This window comes from Leptonychotes weddellii, chromosome 13 (genome assembly GCF_054177405.1).
Source record: "Leptonychotes weddellii isolate Sample4059 chromosome 13, ASM5417740v2, whole genome shotgun sequence".
NCBI lineage: Eukaryota > Metazoa > Chordata > Mammalia > Carnivora > Phocidae > Leptonychotes > Leptonychotes weddellii.
The window spans coordinates 68,187,476-68,203,832 of NC_138381.1; the positions used below are offsets into that span (position 1 = coordinate 68,187,476).

The 16,357-nt window shown below is 43.8% G+C and overlaps 2 long non-coding RNA genes across 2 annotated transcripts in view; one reads left to right on the forward strand and one right to left on the reverse strand.

The window, feature by feature from the left end:
• Positions 1-16,011, forward strand: part of LOC115942997 (uncharacterized) — a 41,698-nt gene extending 25,687 nt beyond the window's left edge. The window contains exons 3-4 of the long non-coding RNA XR_014139774.1: positions 14,527-14,662; positions 15,875-16,011. This is a non-coding gene — a long non-coding RNA (uncharacterized LOC115942997). The remainder of the gene's footprint in view (positions 1-14,526; positions 14,663-15,874) is intronic.
• Positions 2,679-15,890, reverse strand: LOC145716841 (uncharacterized). Its single transcript, XR_014139775.1, has 3 exons — positions 15,096-15,890; positions 12,716-12,801; positions 2,679-3,782 (listed from the first exon to the last, which is right to left on the reverse strand). It is a non-coding gene; the product is annotated as an uncharacterized LOC145716841 (long non-coding RNA).
• Positions 16,012-16,357: the final 346 nt, after the last annotated feature.

Here is a 16,357-nt window from a genome sequence, read left to right on the forward strand (position 1 = left end):
CTTCAGTAGGATGCTCTTTAGCCTCCATGTATTTGAGTTCTTTCCGACTTTCCTCTTGTGATTGAGTTCTAGTTTCAAAGCATTGTGGTCTGAAAATAGGCAGGGAATGATCCCAATCTTTTGGTACCGGTTGAGACCTGATTTATGTGTGGTACCTATATTTTAACATCTGTGATTCCTCTAAGAAGAGTACATAGCTCTCTGGGACCCTAAGACCTTCTTGAACTTTCTCAGGTACAGCATCTCATCATTAACGCCATTGTCGTGAACAGACCCCAAATGCCAGGATGAGGCCCGGAAATGCCCCTGGTTTTAAATTTCGAAAGTCAAGATGCACAGGATTTGGAGGAAATAAATACCCACTCCAGGAGGCCCCGTGGAGAAGCCAGGGGAGAGCAGGAGTGAGGACCTGCTGGAGGTGCCACCCTGTATGCTTCCTTTGCTTGGGAGGATGTAGGTGAATGATCTAAAGGGAGTGAACTTTATGGGGAGTTGATACTACTTCCCTTTCTTTCTTAGAAAGTATCCTAGCCTTAAAAAAAAAAATGACTTCAGTTGCCCCAATGTTAGTGGCAAAGGGATGCTCTGTAGTTCAAGTTTATTGGGGAAATTTGTAGGGCTTGGCTAAGAAAATGTCAGCCAGCCAGCCAGAGTAACCCGTGGTTCAAGGAGGGATGATTTTGCTCCCAGGGGACATTTGGCAATGTCTGGGGACATTTTTTTGAGGTCAGAACCAGAATGGAGGCGCTGTTGGCATCTAGCAGGCAGAGGCCAGGGACGCTGCTAATGCACAGGACAGGCTCCAAAACAAAGGATTATCCAGTACCAAATGTCAATAGTGAGAAATCCGACTTTAGAGAAACCTCTGCATCTCAGCCTCTAGTTTTCCATACAGGCCTGGGGAGGGAAGGACCCTCACAGCGACCAAAGCTTATTGTAAAAGGAAATGTGATACCATGGCCATAAATTAAAAACAAAAAACAAAAAACAGAGTCACCTGTCATGATTAGAAGGTAATTGCAATATGAATCCAATGAAAGTCATCAAATATTTGAACACTCGGGAGCTGAGCAGGCTGGGAATCAGAGAGCCTTGGGAGAGTCCCGTTGCCATTCTGGGCTTCCATTTGCTCAGCTATAAAATGGGGTTTGGCCAGAATAGTGTTTCCTGAAAAGTGGTAAGGAGAAAACATGTTATGCAGAGGAGAGAATTTGCAGTTATACACAGAGGCAGTATTAAATAACAATGAATTGCTTGAAATTAATCCCTTTTTTCAATTTCCTTTCATCCCATCTAAACACAACAAGGGAAAAAATCTCCGCTTTGGTGCTCACGTTTCTTTAGCATCTTTCAGACACTTGCTAATTTCTCCTTTCATGAAAGACAGAGGAGTAGGACTTTGGTCAAGTTACAATACTCAGAATTTATTAACATTCTATAATTTCATTGTATTTATTTTATGCTTACCTTTATTCATGTAAAGTGGTGCTCGTTTTCCATTTATAGAGGTTTATAGAAGTTTCCTTTTCAGATACATTTATTTAAGTTCTATGAGCAAATCAATTTAAAAATAGTAATATAAAAATGAATAGATGGTATGCAAAAATGGAAAAGATTATAAAATTAGCAGATTTTGTCATCCAAGGAAGTCAGGCTGTCCTTCTAGGGATAACCTTAAAATTGCTCTATTTTTTAATTTCAAAGTTAATAATTTGCAAATAAAATGCAAACACCTGTGCTTTAAATATTATCTTAAAATTGCATAGGACTCTTGAAGTGAGCCAGATGCTATCCCTGAATGCTTTTAGCTATATTAGCCACTCATCCCTCACTGGACTCAGTCACAGTCTTTTTTGTGGGGAGTATTTTTTTCTATACCTAACACCGTATTTGGCACCAGTAGATGCTTAATAGGTGCCTGTTAGGAAAAATGAATGCAACTCAGAAATCGAAAAGGAAGCTTTTGGTTACTAAGGACAGAAAATTCACCTCAATCTGGTTTAACAAAAAAAGAGAAGTGTTCAGGAGTAAGGTGGGCTGTGGCATGTTTTGGTCCAGAGGTTCAGGATGTGATCTGAACTATGACTTCATTTCTCCATAATTTTCTCAGATCTGCCATCCTTTGTGTCCTTGTCCTCAGAAAGGCTTGCCTCATTACAGCAAAATTAGCGGTTGCAGAACCAGATCTCATACCTACACAACAGAAATCCAGGGGAAGAGAGCATCTTTCCCCCAGTATTCCAAGGAAATGTTTTGAGATTCATTCCAATTGGCCAGTTGGACCATTTTGGGTCACATATCAACCCTGGAATCAATTTCTGAGGCCAGAGGGATGGAATTCACTGATTGGCTTCTCTTAGGTCACATATCCCATGCCTATAGCCAGGAATGGTGTCATCCTCCCCAGAGAATTAAGAGCTGTTGGAAAGAAGTGGGAGGAAGAGACGGATGCTGGGACAGCCTGGCCACATGATGGATGTTCACTCCATCTGTGAATGGCAGAATACACCGATAGAGAGTACCCTGGTTCATGAACTGTTTGTTATTTGCCATGACAAGATAAACACAGAAATCAAGGGTAAGCATTTAGAAACTTAGAGAGCAATTTAACATTTTTACAGCATCCAAATGTGTGATAGTAGAGTCATCTTATTGAACAGAGTATAGACTGCAAGTGGTTTTTTTTAAAGATTTTATTTATTTATTTGACAGAGAGAGAATGAGAGACAGAGAGCACATGAGAGTGGGGAGGGTCAGAGGGAGAAGCAGACTCCCTGCCGAGCAGGGAGCCCGATGCGGGACTTGATCCAGGGACTCCAGGATCATGACCTGAGCCGAAGGCAGTCGCTTAACCAACTGAGCCACCCAGGCGCCCCTAGACCGCAAGTTTTGGCTTACGAAGGATTAGGAAAACTAATTAACCTTTCAGGATAACCTGAGAAGCATTGGTTTAGAAACTGTGCCTTGTGGGTTGACCACCTCTGTTAGCAGGTTGCAAAGTCTGAGCTGAAATTCCTAAGACTCATGTAATACTAATGGGTGTAGGACATTGGGAAATTTGGGGTTGAATGAGCCTGATGCCGAGATGTTATGAGCATTCTGACTCATCTGGAGCTGTTTCCAGACACCAATAGGTAGTGTGGGTCACAAGATGCCAAAGACCTATAGGAAGAAAACATCAAGGAATTGAGAATGATTGGGAATGAAGTCTGGATTTTCAGGCTAGCTCCCTTTGTCTCTTCTGACAATGTCCTGACTACTTATTATGGGTTGCTATAGTGATAGGAGAGGTAAAGGGGATTGTGCAAGGTGGAATTGCAGATTAAGCTTGACAAAACTTGGTTTAACTTTCCTCGTGGGAGTTTAGATTTAAACATCTTGTCACCTGCTGCCATGATACCATAGGCTTTCCTGAGGACAGTAAAGCTCCCAAAAGTTCTGCTAGCAGGGTTTCCTTTGTCCTCATTCCTCAAAGAGCAAGACCTGGTAAGGACAGGTCTTGGTTCTGCTAAAACGAATTATTTCCTTGGGGCTAATATTCCAAAGAATGTTCCTTGGGTTGAGCCCAAAGCCATTGGTGGGGTTGACCCACCATTATAGAAGGAGACAAAGAGCTACTTCTGAAACCAAGGGTAACTGGAGAATGACAATCCCCACAATCTTGAGTTCCAGCCAGAGAGATTCCTCCCATGTGCAAAGGCAACGTGTCAAAAAGGGCTTCCCCTTTCCAGATGAAGTGATCTGATGTCAGGTATTTCCTTGAAAATCCTCTGGAGAGTGGACTATAGATGAAACAAAGTTGGCCAGCTATGATGGATACATGGGATTTTTGATATTCTTCTTTTATGTATCTTTGAAATTTCCATAATAAAAAGTTAGAAAAGTTAGAAAATCTAACTTTTCACTAATATAAACAATACAGGAATTAATATTAGTCACTCAGCAAGTAATTGTTGAGAATCAACTATGCACCAGGCCCTTTGGTGCTGATTGGATGATACCCCCATACTGCCAACACACACACCCAGAAGATGGGACCGATTCCTATCTGGTCACCTTTTATAAAGTCCACTGGTTGAAAAATCCTGTGAACAAGAAAAAATTCCAATTGGCTTTCTAGTTTTTTTTAACTGATAAATACGTTACATGACATTACATGTCAGGACATATAATGATTGGCCAACATTTCAGAAAAATCTCTAACATGAATCATACAAAGTTAACACACAGAAATCAGAACAGAGGTGACAGAGGAACAGAAAACTAAAGTAAAGCGAAAAGAAAAGAAATACATAATATCCTTTTTGAGTTCAGGGAAGCTATTACATCCATGAAACAAGAAAAGGATACTATCAAAAGGGACAGTAAGAATTAAGAATGAGTTATTAAAATAATTTAAAAGAACATGGATGTCTTGTGATAAATCACTGAGGGTACATCTTTGTTTTGTGCACTTTTCAATATGTATATTATATTTTACAACTTGAAAAGATTAAAAATAGGATAAAACAAATTATACTGCTAAAAAAAAAAAATCAATACAGAGGGTGTGAGGAAAAGTTGAAAAAATCTACCATAAGGTGGACCAAAAGATGGAGAGTTGGAAATTAGAAAGGAATAAGTAGGGACATCAGAGATTTGGTGTAAGAGGTTCAAAAGGTAAACAAAAGAAGTTCTAGAAAGAGAATATTTTAAAAACGGAGGGAGTAAAATCATTAAATAAACAGTACAAGAAAATGCCCAAGAGCCACAGGATATGAGATTTCAGATTAAGAGGATCTTTTGAGTGATCTACATCAGGAAAGGGAAAATATATCCGCTCTAAGGCATACCACCGTGCTGTTTTAAAACAGAAGGAATAAAAGGAATATCATAAAAGCATCCAGAGGGGAAAAAAATTAAAGTACAGGTTACATGAAAGAATCTGAATGGCATCAGTCAGCTAACAGTAATATTGGAAGATGGAAATAAATGCATCAGTGCCTTAAAATATTATATATATACAAATATATATATAATGGGTGTCATCATGACATAAGAGAATTAAATTCTCATTGTTCATAATAGAACTATAATAGTGCTTACAATTGATAACCCAATAAATAGCAGTATTGGTATGTTACTTAAAATATGGAGATAAGTACCAGAAAAGACAGCCCAGAGTATTGAAGGTCCTTGCCTTGCTGGAGCGGGACACGGGAGAGATGGTGTATGAGGAAGTATAGGGAACCTCTGAAAGTTTGTCATCAATTTTATAATAAAACCGGAGTTTATGTACATGCATTATTTTTGTTAAAGTAAAAATCTGTTTAATTTTTAAATATCCCCTCTAGCTGCTGTGGGGACCACGGGTTGCGGGGAGGGAAATAGAGGCAGGGCAACCAACCATCATCCAACCACTTGAACCATCCCTTTGAGTCTTTCGCTTTGCCAATAAAAACATATAATTGCTTTAGTTGTTGTTGTTATTGTTATTGTACTTTGTGGCTTTGTCACTCAACCAGGAGGTGAATTTGTTCATCTGCTTTATGAACGGGCTTGGTCCTTTGCTGCCTTGGTCAAATCTGGGATCCTGCCATTACTGAGTTTTCTTCCCTGTTACTTTTCCCTTGCATTCAGCAAAGATCCCTGCAGTGTGAACAGAAGGAATTGAAATTCCAGTCGTGTCTCTCCTCAGTTCGGTCTGATTTTCAGAAATTGCAGTAAATCAGTGGCACTGAAAATTGGCCTATTTTTTTTTTCTGGGGGTGTTGGTTTGGCTTGATGAGAAAGCAAAAACAAATGGAGTTTATAAATGTAACTAATCAGGAAGTTAAAGAGAGGTTAAATCTAATGGATTAATCAAGTTTTTCTGGGAAGTGGGAAGGAAAGGTGGGAGGGCGGGGGGAAGAGAACGATGGGGCAGGGTTTTGTCCAGACTGATTGAATAAGCCCTTCACTGGATTCAGCTCTTTGAGTGTCTTGGGTTTCTCTCTCTCTCTCTCTCTGTCCATCCTTTCTTATTGGAGAATGGAGAGGCACCCAATGGTAGTGGTCTGGCGTGCTGAGTGCAGAGAACAGGGTACCACCTGCTAGGAGACTCAGCTCTGATTTCTGATTCTGCTGCTTACCAGTTGTGTGACCTTAGAGATATCCCGCCACTTTTTGAGCTCGTATTACACTTACTGTAAAATGGGGTGAGTAGTGTCATTTTCCAACATTGTCAGGCTTGTAAAGGCCAAGAGAGGTAATTCAGTAGAATGTGAGAGCTGGAGATGGAGGAGGGGGGCCGGCCAACACTCACAAGGGTCTTGGGCAGGGACGAGCATGTCCCGGGTCTAGAGAGCAAAGGGGTAAGTGGTATGAGAGGGAACCAGTGGTTGGAGCTGGAAAATGACAAATCAGTGTAGATGACATGAAGGATTTCACCCTTGAGAGCTGGGAGAAGACCATGAACTACTTCGAGGATGGCAAGGAAGTTTGAGGCCATCAGATTTGTTTTGAGATGATTCGTTCCACATGTCCTTTCTATCCTAGTGGTTCTCAAATCTTTAGCTCCAGTTCAAGCCTTTTCCCTCAGTTTCATGCTTGTGTTTCCAGCTATCATACAGCTCTCATGGTTATTCCCCAGGCACTGAAACTCAGCATGTCCCAAACCGAACTCTTTATTTTCCTCCCCAAATCGGACTCTTCTCCATCCCCCTCCACCTCCCGGTGTCTCTTTGTCAGTGGAACCTGTGGCAGAAACCGCTAGTTGCCTCCCAATACCCATTCTCCCTTCTTCCTTAGTAACAGAATCTTGAGCAATATGCCTAGCAACTCACTAATTACTACATTTCTCTGCCTCCCCCACAGGTAGGTGTGGCCACATGATTCTATTCTATGGTGAAGGACAAGTGGAAATTCTGCTTCCAGGAAAGCTCTTTAAGCGGGCTCTGTTTTGCACTTCCACTTGTTCTTCTTCATATACTCTGAAACACAGGTGTGATGGCTGGAGCTCCTGCAGCCATTTTGGACCCTGAGGATAGAACTAATGTGATAGGATGGTGGAACAGGTAGAAAGAACCAAGTTCTCTAAATATTGCAGAGCTGCCCAAAAGCCTTGGACTGTCTATCCCCAGATGTCTTTCACCTGACAAAGATTCTTCTTTCTTAGTTAAGCCACTATAATTTTGGGTTTTCTGTGACTTGCAGCTGAACCTGATCCTAAGTGATAGCCAGAACCCTGGGATTTCTTCCCTACATCTAATCTTATACCAGGTCCTAACTTTTGGCTCTTTCCCCAATCCATCCCCTTTTCTTCTTGTCTGAGCCACATCATATCTTACCAGGATGACTGTGACAGCTTCTTCACTGATTCCCTGTTTTAACCTCTCCTCACCGACACCCATGCCCAGAGAATTTCCATTTTTTTAATTTTTTATTTTATTTTATTTATTTTTTAAAGATTTTATTTATTTATTTGACAGAGAGAGAGAGCAGGAACACAAGCAGGGGGAGTGGGAGAGGGAGAAGCAGGCTTCCCGCCGAGCAGGGAGCCCAATGCGGGGCTCGATCCCAAGACCCTGGGATCATGACCTGAGCCGAAGGCAGACGCTTAACGACTGAGCCACCCAGGTGCCCCGAATTTCCATTTTTTTTAAAGTAATCTTTCTAAAACCCAAATATGACTTCTTGGGAGTCATGGAATTATGGACACTTAATATAGAGAGCTTAAAGTGCCCTTAGAGGTCATTTACTCTAGATTTCTTACTTGTTGGTTTGGCTTGATGAAAAAGGAAGAGCAAATCAAGTTTTCCATGTGCCTTCTGCAATAAAATATACACTATTCCATATATAAAGAGTAGAAGAGCATTCCTCTGGAGAAGACCCAGAATTTTCAGCAGCTTCTCACAGATGTTCACCAAAAGTTAAAAATCTCCAGTAAGTCTAACTGCCTTATTTTGTAGGTGGGGACACTGAGGTCTACAGAGGTTAAGTGACATATCCAAGGTCACAGAGAGATTCAGTGGCAGAGCTGGAACACAGCCTTATGCTCTCTTCTTCAGACAAGCCTGCCAGTTGGCAGTCAGTGTAGATGTGGGGTCTTCATATTTCTCTCCTCGAGGATTGGGTGTCCATTTTCACGAAGAATACTCAGATTGGACTCACATCAGTAAGGGCTGGGTTGTAGTTAGTACCCATGAATAGAAGAAGTCTCAAAGAGTTATTAATTACATACATTTCTGTTTACAGGAGAATAATACTGTTAGTCCCATTAAGCACCATTATCGATGTGTGATCTAATAATTTCAACATAATGAAGCTAATATATTTCAGAAGAATGGGAGGAAATATTCCACAACTGCTGCAAATTGGATTATTCTGGGCGAAGAAGTCCTTGAGGCAGTGACAACAACTGTTCTGATTTTTGTCACATCTAATTGGTACAGTGCTTTACAGTTTACAGACCATTTTCACATGCCTTATTATCCTATTTTGTTCTTCCAGAAATTTGGGGAGGGAGTAAGGCAGAGAAAACAGTGCTCTAGTTGCGAATATTGTGGTTGCAAGCAACAGAAAATTCAACCTATACTAGCTTAAGGAAGAAAGAAATCGGGGAGGGGGCTGGGAAGACTGTTGGCTCACATAACTGAAGTGCCCTGGGATATTCTGATTCAAGAATGGTTTGATCCAGAGCTTCATGCTGTCATTAAGGCTCTGGCTTTGTTTCTGGATCGTTCTCTCTGCTGCCTCGTTGGCTTCTTTCTCAGGTTGATTCATTGCGGCCTCCAATTCTTATATCCTCACATGGCAATGCCCCAAAGAGACACAGATGAGGTCTACTGACGTCTCCTGTAGGGCAGAGCACTTCTCTATCCCCAAAACCTCAGAAAACCTGTCCCCATGTCTTATTGGTCAGAGGCCTATCCTTGAACCAATCACAGTGGAAGACAGATAATATGCACTCATTGGCTTAAGCCAATCACAGCTCACCATAGAGCAGAGGGTGGGATCAATCCCACTGACAACAGCGAAACTGAAGATAGCGCGGGTGGAGTGACTCACAAAAAATGTGAATGTTCTGGTGGAAAAGGGAGAAGTGGTCTGGAGAAATAACCCAAAGTATCCACTACACAGTAGCTCAGAGAAGTTAAGAGGTACATCCAAAGTCACACAGACTCCGGCTTTTGGGACTAAAATATAATTTCAGGGCTTCTGTCTCAAATCTAATGCTATAAATGCCAGGCTTCTCTCTAGAAACCTGGAGAATTATCCAACCACCCTTCATACTTAATCTACTAGCTCTGTTCTTTAAAAAACACTGGAAAACTCCTGCCCATCGTTCTGAGCCAGGAACTTCCTGTCCATGCCCGTTCAATACAGACAGCCCAAACTTCAGATAATAAAGGAAATGATCGTGTACTTGGCATTATCTTGAGTGCGTAGGAATCCCAGTGTTGTTACAGGAAATAGCTGTATGGAAGCAAGTTTCAGCTATTTTGTTCGAGGCCCTGCACACACCCTTCTAAGTCAAGCTGACTCAGTTTAGGGTGCCCAAGTGAATTCTTGTGTCACAAATCAAATCACTGTGACTACCACTTCCCCACCCTGGCCACGCTGCCTTTTCCAGGATTCCATTTCATTTCCATAAAAATCGTTTCTGCCTCCAGCGCCTGGAACTGGCTAACAATACATCTAGCTGCCTATGAGGTAGGTCATATTAGCATTTCTATTTTATAAACAAGGGCACTCTGACCCAGAGAGCTAAAGTAGCCCCTCCAAAGTCACTGCATTAAGCAAAACCCAGTTTTTCCCTGCTGTGTGTTTCCTTTACTACTCACACAGAACAACACTTCACCTCAGACACTTGGGGTCACCAAACATGTGGAGGGTTTCCCCCACACCAAGCCGTTCTCCACGACACCGGCTGGGTGTCCTGTGATTTAACCCAATTCTGACATGATCTACCTGGAGATAGTATCAGATCCCACAGGTTAAGGGCTCAGTCCCCCAAGACTGCCCCCCACCCCACTTCAGATGCCAGCTGTAAATAGTAGGTCCCCAGGTTACCCGCAACTTCTGTCAGACTTGGCTACAGATCAAAGGTTCCCATGACCCCCTCCTCAGGTTCTATTAATTTGCTGGAGTGGCTCACAGAACTTGGGGACTTATGTTTACAGCTTGTTAAGAGGATATGATAAAGGATACCAATAACAGTCAGATGAACAGGTACACAGGGTGAGGTCTGGGAGGATCCTAAACACAGGAGCTTCTGTTCCTGTGGGGTTGAGGTGCGTCACCCCAGTCAGTATGTGATGTGTTCGCCAACCTGGAAGCTCCCCAAACCCCTTGCTATTGGGATTTTTATGGAGGCTGCTTCTCATTGTCATGATTAATCATTAACTCCATTTCCTAGATCCTCTCCCTTTGCTAGACAATGGGAGGTTGGGGTCAAAAATTCTAAGCCTCTAATCATGGCTTGATCTTTCTGGGGACCAGCCCCCAGCCAGGAGCCCATCCAGAGTCATCTTATTAGAGCAAAAGATGTTCCTCATGCTCTTAGCACTTAAAAAATTACAAGGGTTTTAGGATCCTTGTGTCAGGAACCAGGGGCAGTGGCCAATATATATATTTTCTATGATCTCATAGCCACGCAACTACTGGATGTTGAAGGTGGGATTTAAGTTCACGTGCGTGGCTCTCACATGCCCTGCTCACCAGGTGCCCAGGGCAGGGACGTGTCTTGGTCTCATGTGGAAGCACACATAGACAGTTGATTGCACAATTCTTTCCTGCCCGGCTTTGACATCAGAACTCCCTTTCCTGTTGCCCATCACTCATATCCAGGAATAAAAACTGCTTGAAAGGCTTGTCCAACAATGCAGCCTTAACAGGCCACCTGCTCAGGACACAGAAAGTACAGGCAGGGAACACCTGCCCTGGAAATACTGGAGCTTCTGTTGACTGAAACGTGCGAACAGAAAAGCTGTCCTTGGGTCCAGGGACATTCTGAGCTGAGACTGGTGTTATCAGCCATATCCTGCAGAGCTGGAAGTGGGAGAACCCGGGTGGTGAGATGCATCTCCCAGGCCAACTGGGACCCTCTTGGTCATAGTGACAGTCAGTCACTGACAAATATTGTTCCGTGAAGGGTTTGGAGGAGCCCGGGGTGTTCTGCCAAATGGGTAATTGGATTCCCATTGAACGGAGTAGCGATGGCTTGGCTCACCCCACTTTGAGCCAAGGGTGGTGGTCACTGGCTAAACCATGCAGAAAAGTCAAACCTGCAAGGCATTTTTACCCCTGTGTGTGTGTGTGTGTGTGTGTGTGCACTGAATCATATCATGGAAAGACTGCTCATTTCATGTAAGAATTTCTCACAAGATTCTCCAAAACCTTGATTATCCCCTGGGGTACTTTGAATAGAATTTCGGTTACAAAATCAATTTGGGTTGAGTCACCTACAGACTGTCAATAGTATGCATACTGGGTGGACTTCCCCCTTCTGTCCCTCGTCTTTCCTCTCCCTGTCTCACTTCCTCCCTTCCTTTTATTTAACAAACTTTAGTTGAGCATCAGTTGTGGGCCAGATACTGTGCTGGGTGTTAGGCAGTTGGAGATAAAGAAGACAGTCTTCACTGGATGGGGATGGGTGGGCATCTACAGCCATGGTTTTCAAGCAGGACTGATCCCCCACCCCCCACACTGGGGAAAGTCCGGAGGCCTCTTTGGCCCTCCCAACTGGGGAGGGGGCGCTACTGACCTCTAGTGGGTGGAGGCCAGGGATGCTGCTCACCATCCTGCAATGCCCAGGACAGTCCCCCACACGAACAATCATCTGGCCTAAAATGTCAGTGGTGCTGAAGTTGAGAAATTGGATCTACGATCCAGAAGAAAGAATTGGACTGCATCGTGTTCAGCCCTGGCTCTGACTGTTGCTGGCAGAAGGCCTTGAGCGAGTCCCTTGACTTCTTTGAGTCTGTTTCCCATCTGTCAGAAGGGATGAAAATGGAATGACTGAAGGGAGTTTGGGTATGAATCATGCCCTTTGTTACCTAGTGCCCAAGAAACAATAGCCACTTGGCTTCTCTAAGCCCAGGCTTTCATGGACTAAAAGCTACCAGTGGGCCCTGGTGAAAGTGAACTCTCCAGATATCATTTATTCCAAGACGATGCCCAAGGGACTGCCATGCTCTTTTCCCTTCCTGGCCTCACTGCAACCTGTAGTTATACACGGATTTGTATACCTCATGGTTTAATGCCCCTGCCTTCCGGTAGACCATAAACTCTATGAGAGCAGGGACTGTGTCTCTGTTCTTCCTTCCTGTATTCACAGCACCCAGCAGCGACTGGCCATAGGGTATGTATTCAGTAATGGAGCCAGACTGCCTCAGTTGAAATCCTGGCTTCTCCATTCATTAGCTGTGTGACCTTGGGCAAGTTATTGAACCTTTCTGTGCCTTATTTTCCTCCTCTGTAAAGTGGGACTAGTATCTCCCACCAAGGGTGTGGAGAGGGTTAAATAAGCAACTATTAACCAGTCGAGGGCCTCGCACCTGGTTAGTGCTTATGAGGGTTCATGATGACCACCATTACTTAGTGATTGTCCTAAATGTTAAGTAATAACGCTGCTCTGTTCCGCTATATGGCGACACAGCGCACAGGCACAGGCCTGCCTCTGCCTTCGGGGAGCATTTGTTTTTGTGAATCATTTGGAGAAAGATCTGAGTTTGTAGAGAGGCCGGCAGCTCACCTAAGCAGAAAAGTAGAAGCCAAAGTGATTTCTTGCTGGAGGCTCACAGGGGCCCCCTGGGTCACCAAACAGCCTTTCTCTCTCGCCTGGAAGAAATGAAAATTGATTTGAAGCTTGTCCCATCTGAAAAGGTCTGTTGGTAGCCAGCACTGGTGCATATTGTCAAGGATGCTTTGGGTTTCTGGCCCAGGGAGGAAGGGATTCACGACGATTCGCTTTCCCAGGGAGCGAGACCGACCCAGCGGAGACACAGAATGAGGTCCCAGGGGCCTGCTGGGCTGGCTGCCTCCCTGAGGAGCAGCAAGAGAGGAAAATTGAAGGGCTGCTAGGAACTAATAAACGAGGAGAGGAGACCCATTGAGAACAAGTTCAGGGGCTGAGGGGGGCTGGGAATACTGTGCAGAGAGGATAGGATCAGAGATGGCCCAGGACAGTGGGACAACAACAACAACATTGATAATAATACTTCCCACTGAGTGCCTACCATGTGCCCACATTCACACCCCTGATGACCCTATGAGGCCACCTAGCCCGCGTGTGTCAGGCCTCATCGCCCCGTGGATGATAAAATAAGTCACACTTTCTGTATTCATTCATACATCCTTTATACATCCAACAAACGTTTACTGGGCACCCAGCATATGGCAGGCACTGTTCTAGGTACTGGGGACCTAGCTGAAGAGCAGACAGACCAGAAGTCCACACTCTGCATTCTTGAAGGCTATGGGTTCACGGATGCTCACAAGTAAGTCCATCTGCTTTATCAGACGAGGAGTGCTGGAAGAAAGAGAAAGCCTGTGATGGGGGTGGCCACGGTGGGGGTAGGATGAGCTTGCATTGTGAAGAAGTGTGGTCAGGAAAAGCCTCCCTTGGAAAGGTGACAGTTGAGCAAAGACCTGAAAAAGGCAATTATTTGGGTTTCTGTGGCAATTCCAATATTTGTGGTTGGCGGCTTCCCCACACCACCACATGACTCTCAGACACCAGGAGCGTATCTGAGAATTCAACTTAATTCTGACACTGTCTACCAGGGGTAGCATCAGATCCCACAGGCTAAAGGTTCAGTCCTACGAGACTACAAGGAAGAGATGCATAGGGCAAGGTATTGGGGAGAAGGTGTGGAGTTTCCATGCTCTTTCCAGGCATGCTACTCTCCCCAAATCTCCATGTGTTCCCCAACCCGGAAGTTCTCTGAACCCTCTCCTTTTGGATTTTTACAGAGGCCTCCCTACATAAGCACGATTGATCCATGTGTTGGCCATTGGCGATTGATTGATTCAAACTTCAGCCCCTCTCTGCTTGCGGGAGGTCATGGGTGGGACTGAATTTTCTAACCCTTTAATCACATGGTTGGTTCTCCTGGCAACCAGCCTCCATCCTTAGGTGGGGGGAGAGATGCAAAAGCCACTTCATTAACGTAACAAAAGCGCCTGTATCACTCTCATTACTTAGGAAATTCCAAGGGTTTTAGGAGCTCTGTGCTAGAAATGATGGAAGAGCAAATATATATTTCTTATTATAAATTACAATATCACAGGCAAAAGGTGAGCCATGTGCAAATTTTGGAGAAGAGAAGAATAGCAGGTGCAAAGGCCCTGTGGTATGTCTGAAGACTAGAAAGGAGCATAGTGAATGAGGGGGAGAGTAATGGTAGGTGGGAGCAGAAAAGGCACAGGTGTTGGATCATGTGGGCCTCATGGCCATTGTAAAGACTCTGGTTTTTATTCTGAATGAAATGATCCACTGCAGAATCTGGAGCTGAGAAGTCATTCTATCTGACTTAGGTTTTAACAGATTTCTGTTTGTTTTAGGTTTTAACAGATCCTGTTAATACTAACAGCCAAGGTTCACTGAGCACTTGCCGTATTCCGGGAACCATGCTAAGGGCTTTAGGAATCATTACCTCAGTAAATCCTCAAAAACAAAGTGAAATACAAAGCCCAGATGGTAAGTGCTATTATTATTTTCTATTATTATTACCATTTTATAGAAGATGAAATTTACTTAACTCAGAAAAGTTGAGTAAATAAAGTCCAAAGTCACAGAGGTCCTAGACGGGGGAGGCTGAACCCAGGTTTGCGGGCCCTCCCTTTTGTTATACTGACGGGATGCTGACCTTGGAGTCAACTAGGTTTATGTCAGAGCTCCAGCCCATCTTTTTTTTTTTTTTTAAGATTTTATTTATTTATTTGACAGAGAGAGACACAGTGAGAGAGGGAACACAAGCAGGGGGAGTGGGAGAGGGAGAAGCAGGCTTCCCGCAGAGCAGGGAGCCCAATGTGGGGCTCGATCCCAGGACTCTGGGATCATGACCTGAGCCGAAGGCAGATGCGTAACGACTGAGCCACCCAGGCGCCCCTCCAGCCCTTCTTTTACTCACTGTGTGACCTTCAGCAAGTCATTTACCCTTTCTGAGCCATATTCTCTCATCTGTGGAATAAGAGTCATAAGACATCTCGAGCTGGTGAGAGACGGAAGAAGAAAATATAGAAGGTGGCTGGCATTGTGTCTGTCAACAGTGGCCACTCCAAAATACTAGATCCTTCTCAACACTTAACAAAAATTGATTGAGAGAAGGAAGATTTCCCCTTCCCAGCATGCAGAGGGTTAACTTAGAACCTCAGGCTGTTAGCATTTCTCTAATCTTGGCACTAATTATGTACAGAAATCATTTGCTTCTGCCACGTATAATGAAAACGATTGTACAGAAATGGAATTTATCATGCTATGTGTTATGAGAGGTTTAGTTTTAAAAAAAAAAACACTACCTCCATTTCCCCCACTTTTCTTCATTTCCCCCTCTCCTTGCCAGATAATCAAATACAAAAGTTATATTAACCTCCCAACCACTTCAATTAAAATGCTCATCCAAAATTTGAAAACAATTAAAAAACCCATTATCTCAGATTTAACGTTCTCTGATTCCGTGTCTATTTTCTGCCACAGCATAAACAGCAGGTAACATCACAGTAGGTGCCTTCTAGAAAGCAATGTCTCATTCTCTGCCAGTCGATCCCGCGGCTGCTCTCCCGGCACAGACCTTATTAAAAACCCACACGCCCTGGTGTACTTTGTCATGTCCAAATGCATCAAAATAATTGATTGTTTTAATGAGCCCTCCATCTGTCTTATCTTCTTCTGTCTTTCCCTTCCCGGTAGTGGGTTTCAGAGAGAAGAAAGGATAGGCTCCACTCTTGGGAGGCCATGGACGCAAAGACCGGAGGGTCTCTGACTTGGATCTGCCCCCCTCAAGGGGTTCCGCATTCTCTGATGAAATTAGAAATGTTTTCCCATAGAAGACCTCGCCAGGAAGTGTGTTAGGGACTGTGTAGTGGCTGCAAAGAATACAAGAGCCATCATCGACCGAGCTTGAAAGAAACAAGACTCTTCAATCACCCCTTGTGACTTAAGTTTGGGTCAACAAACATGGATTGAGTGCCTGCTGTATACCAAGACACCGTGCCAGACAGTGGAGATATGGTGTCCAAGATCTGGTAGAATCAGTCAAAATACTCCTTGGATCAGACACATTCATACACTACTGGTGGGAATATAAATTTTTGCAACCTTCCTGGAGTGCAATGTAACAATGTCTATCAAAAGATTTAAGAGATATGCATGCCCGTTCACCCAGCAATTAGC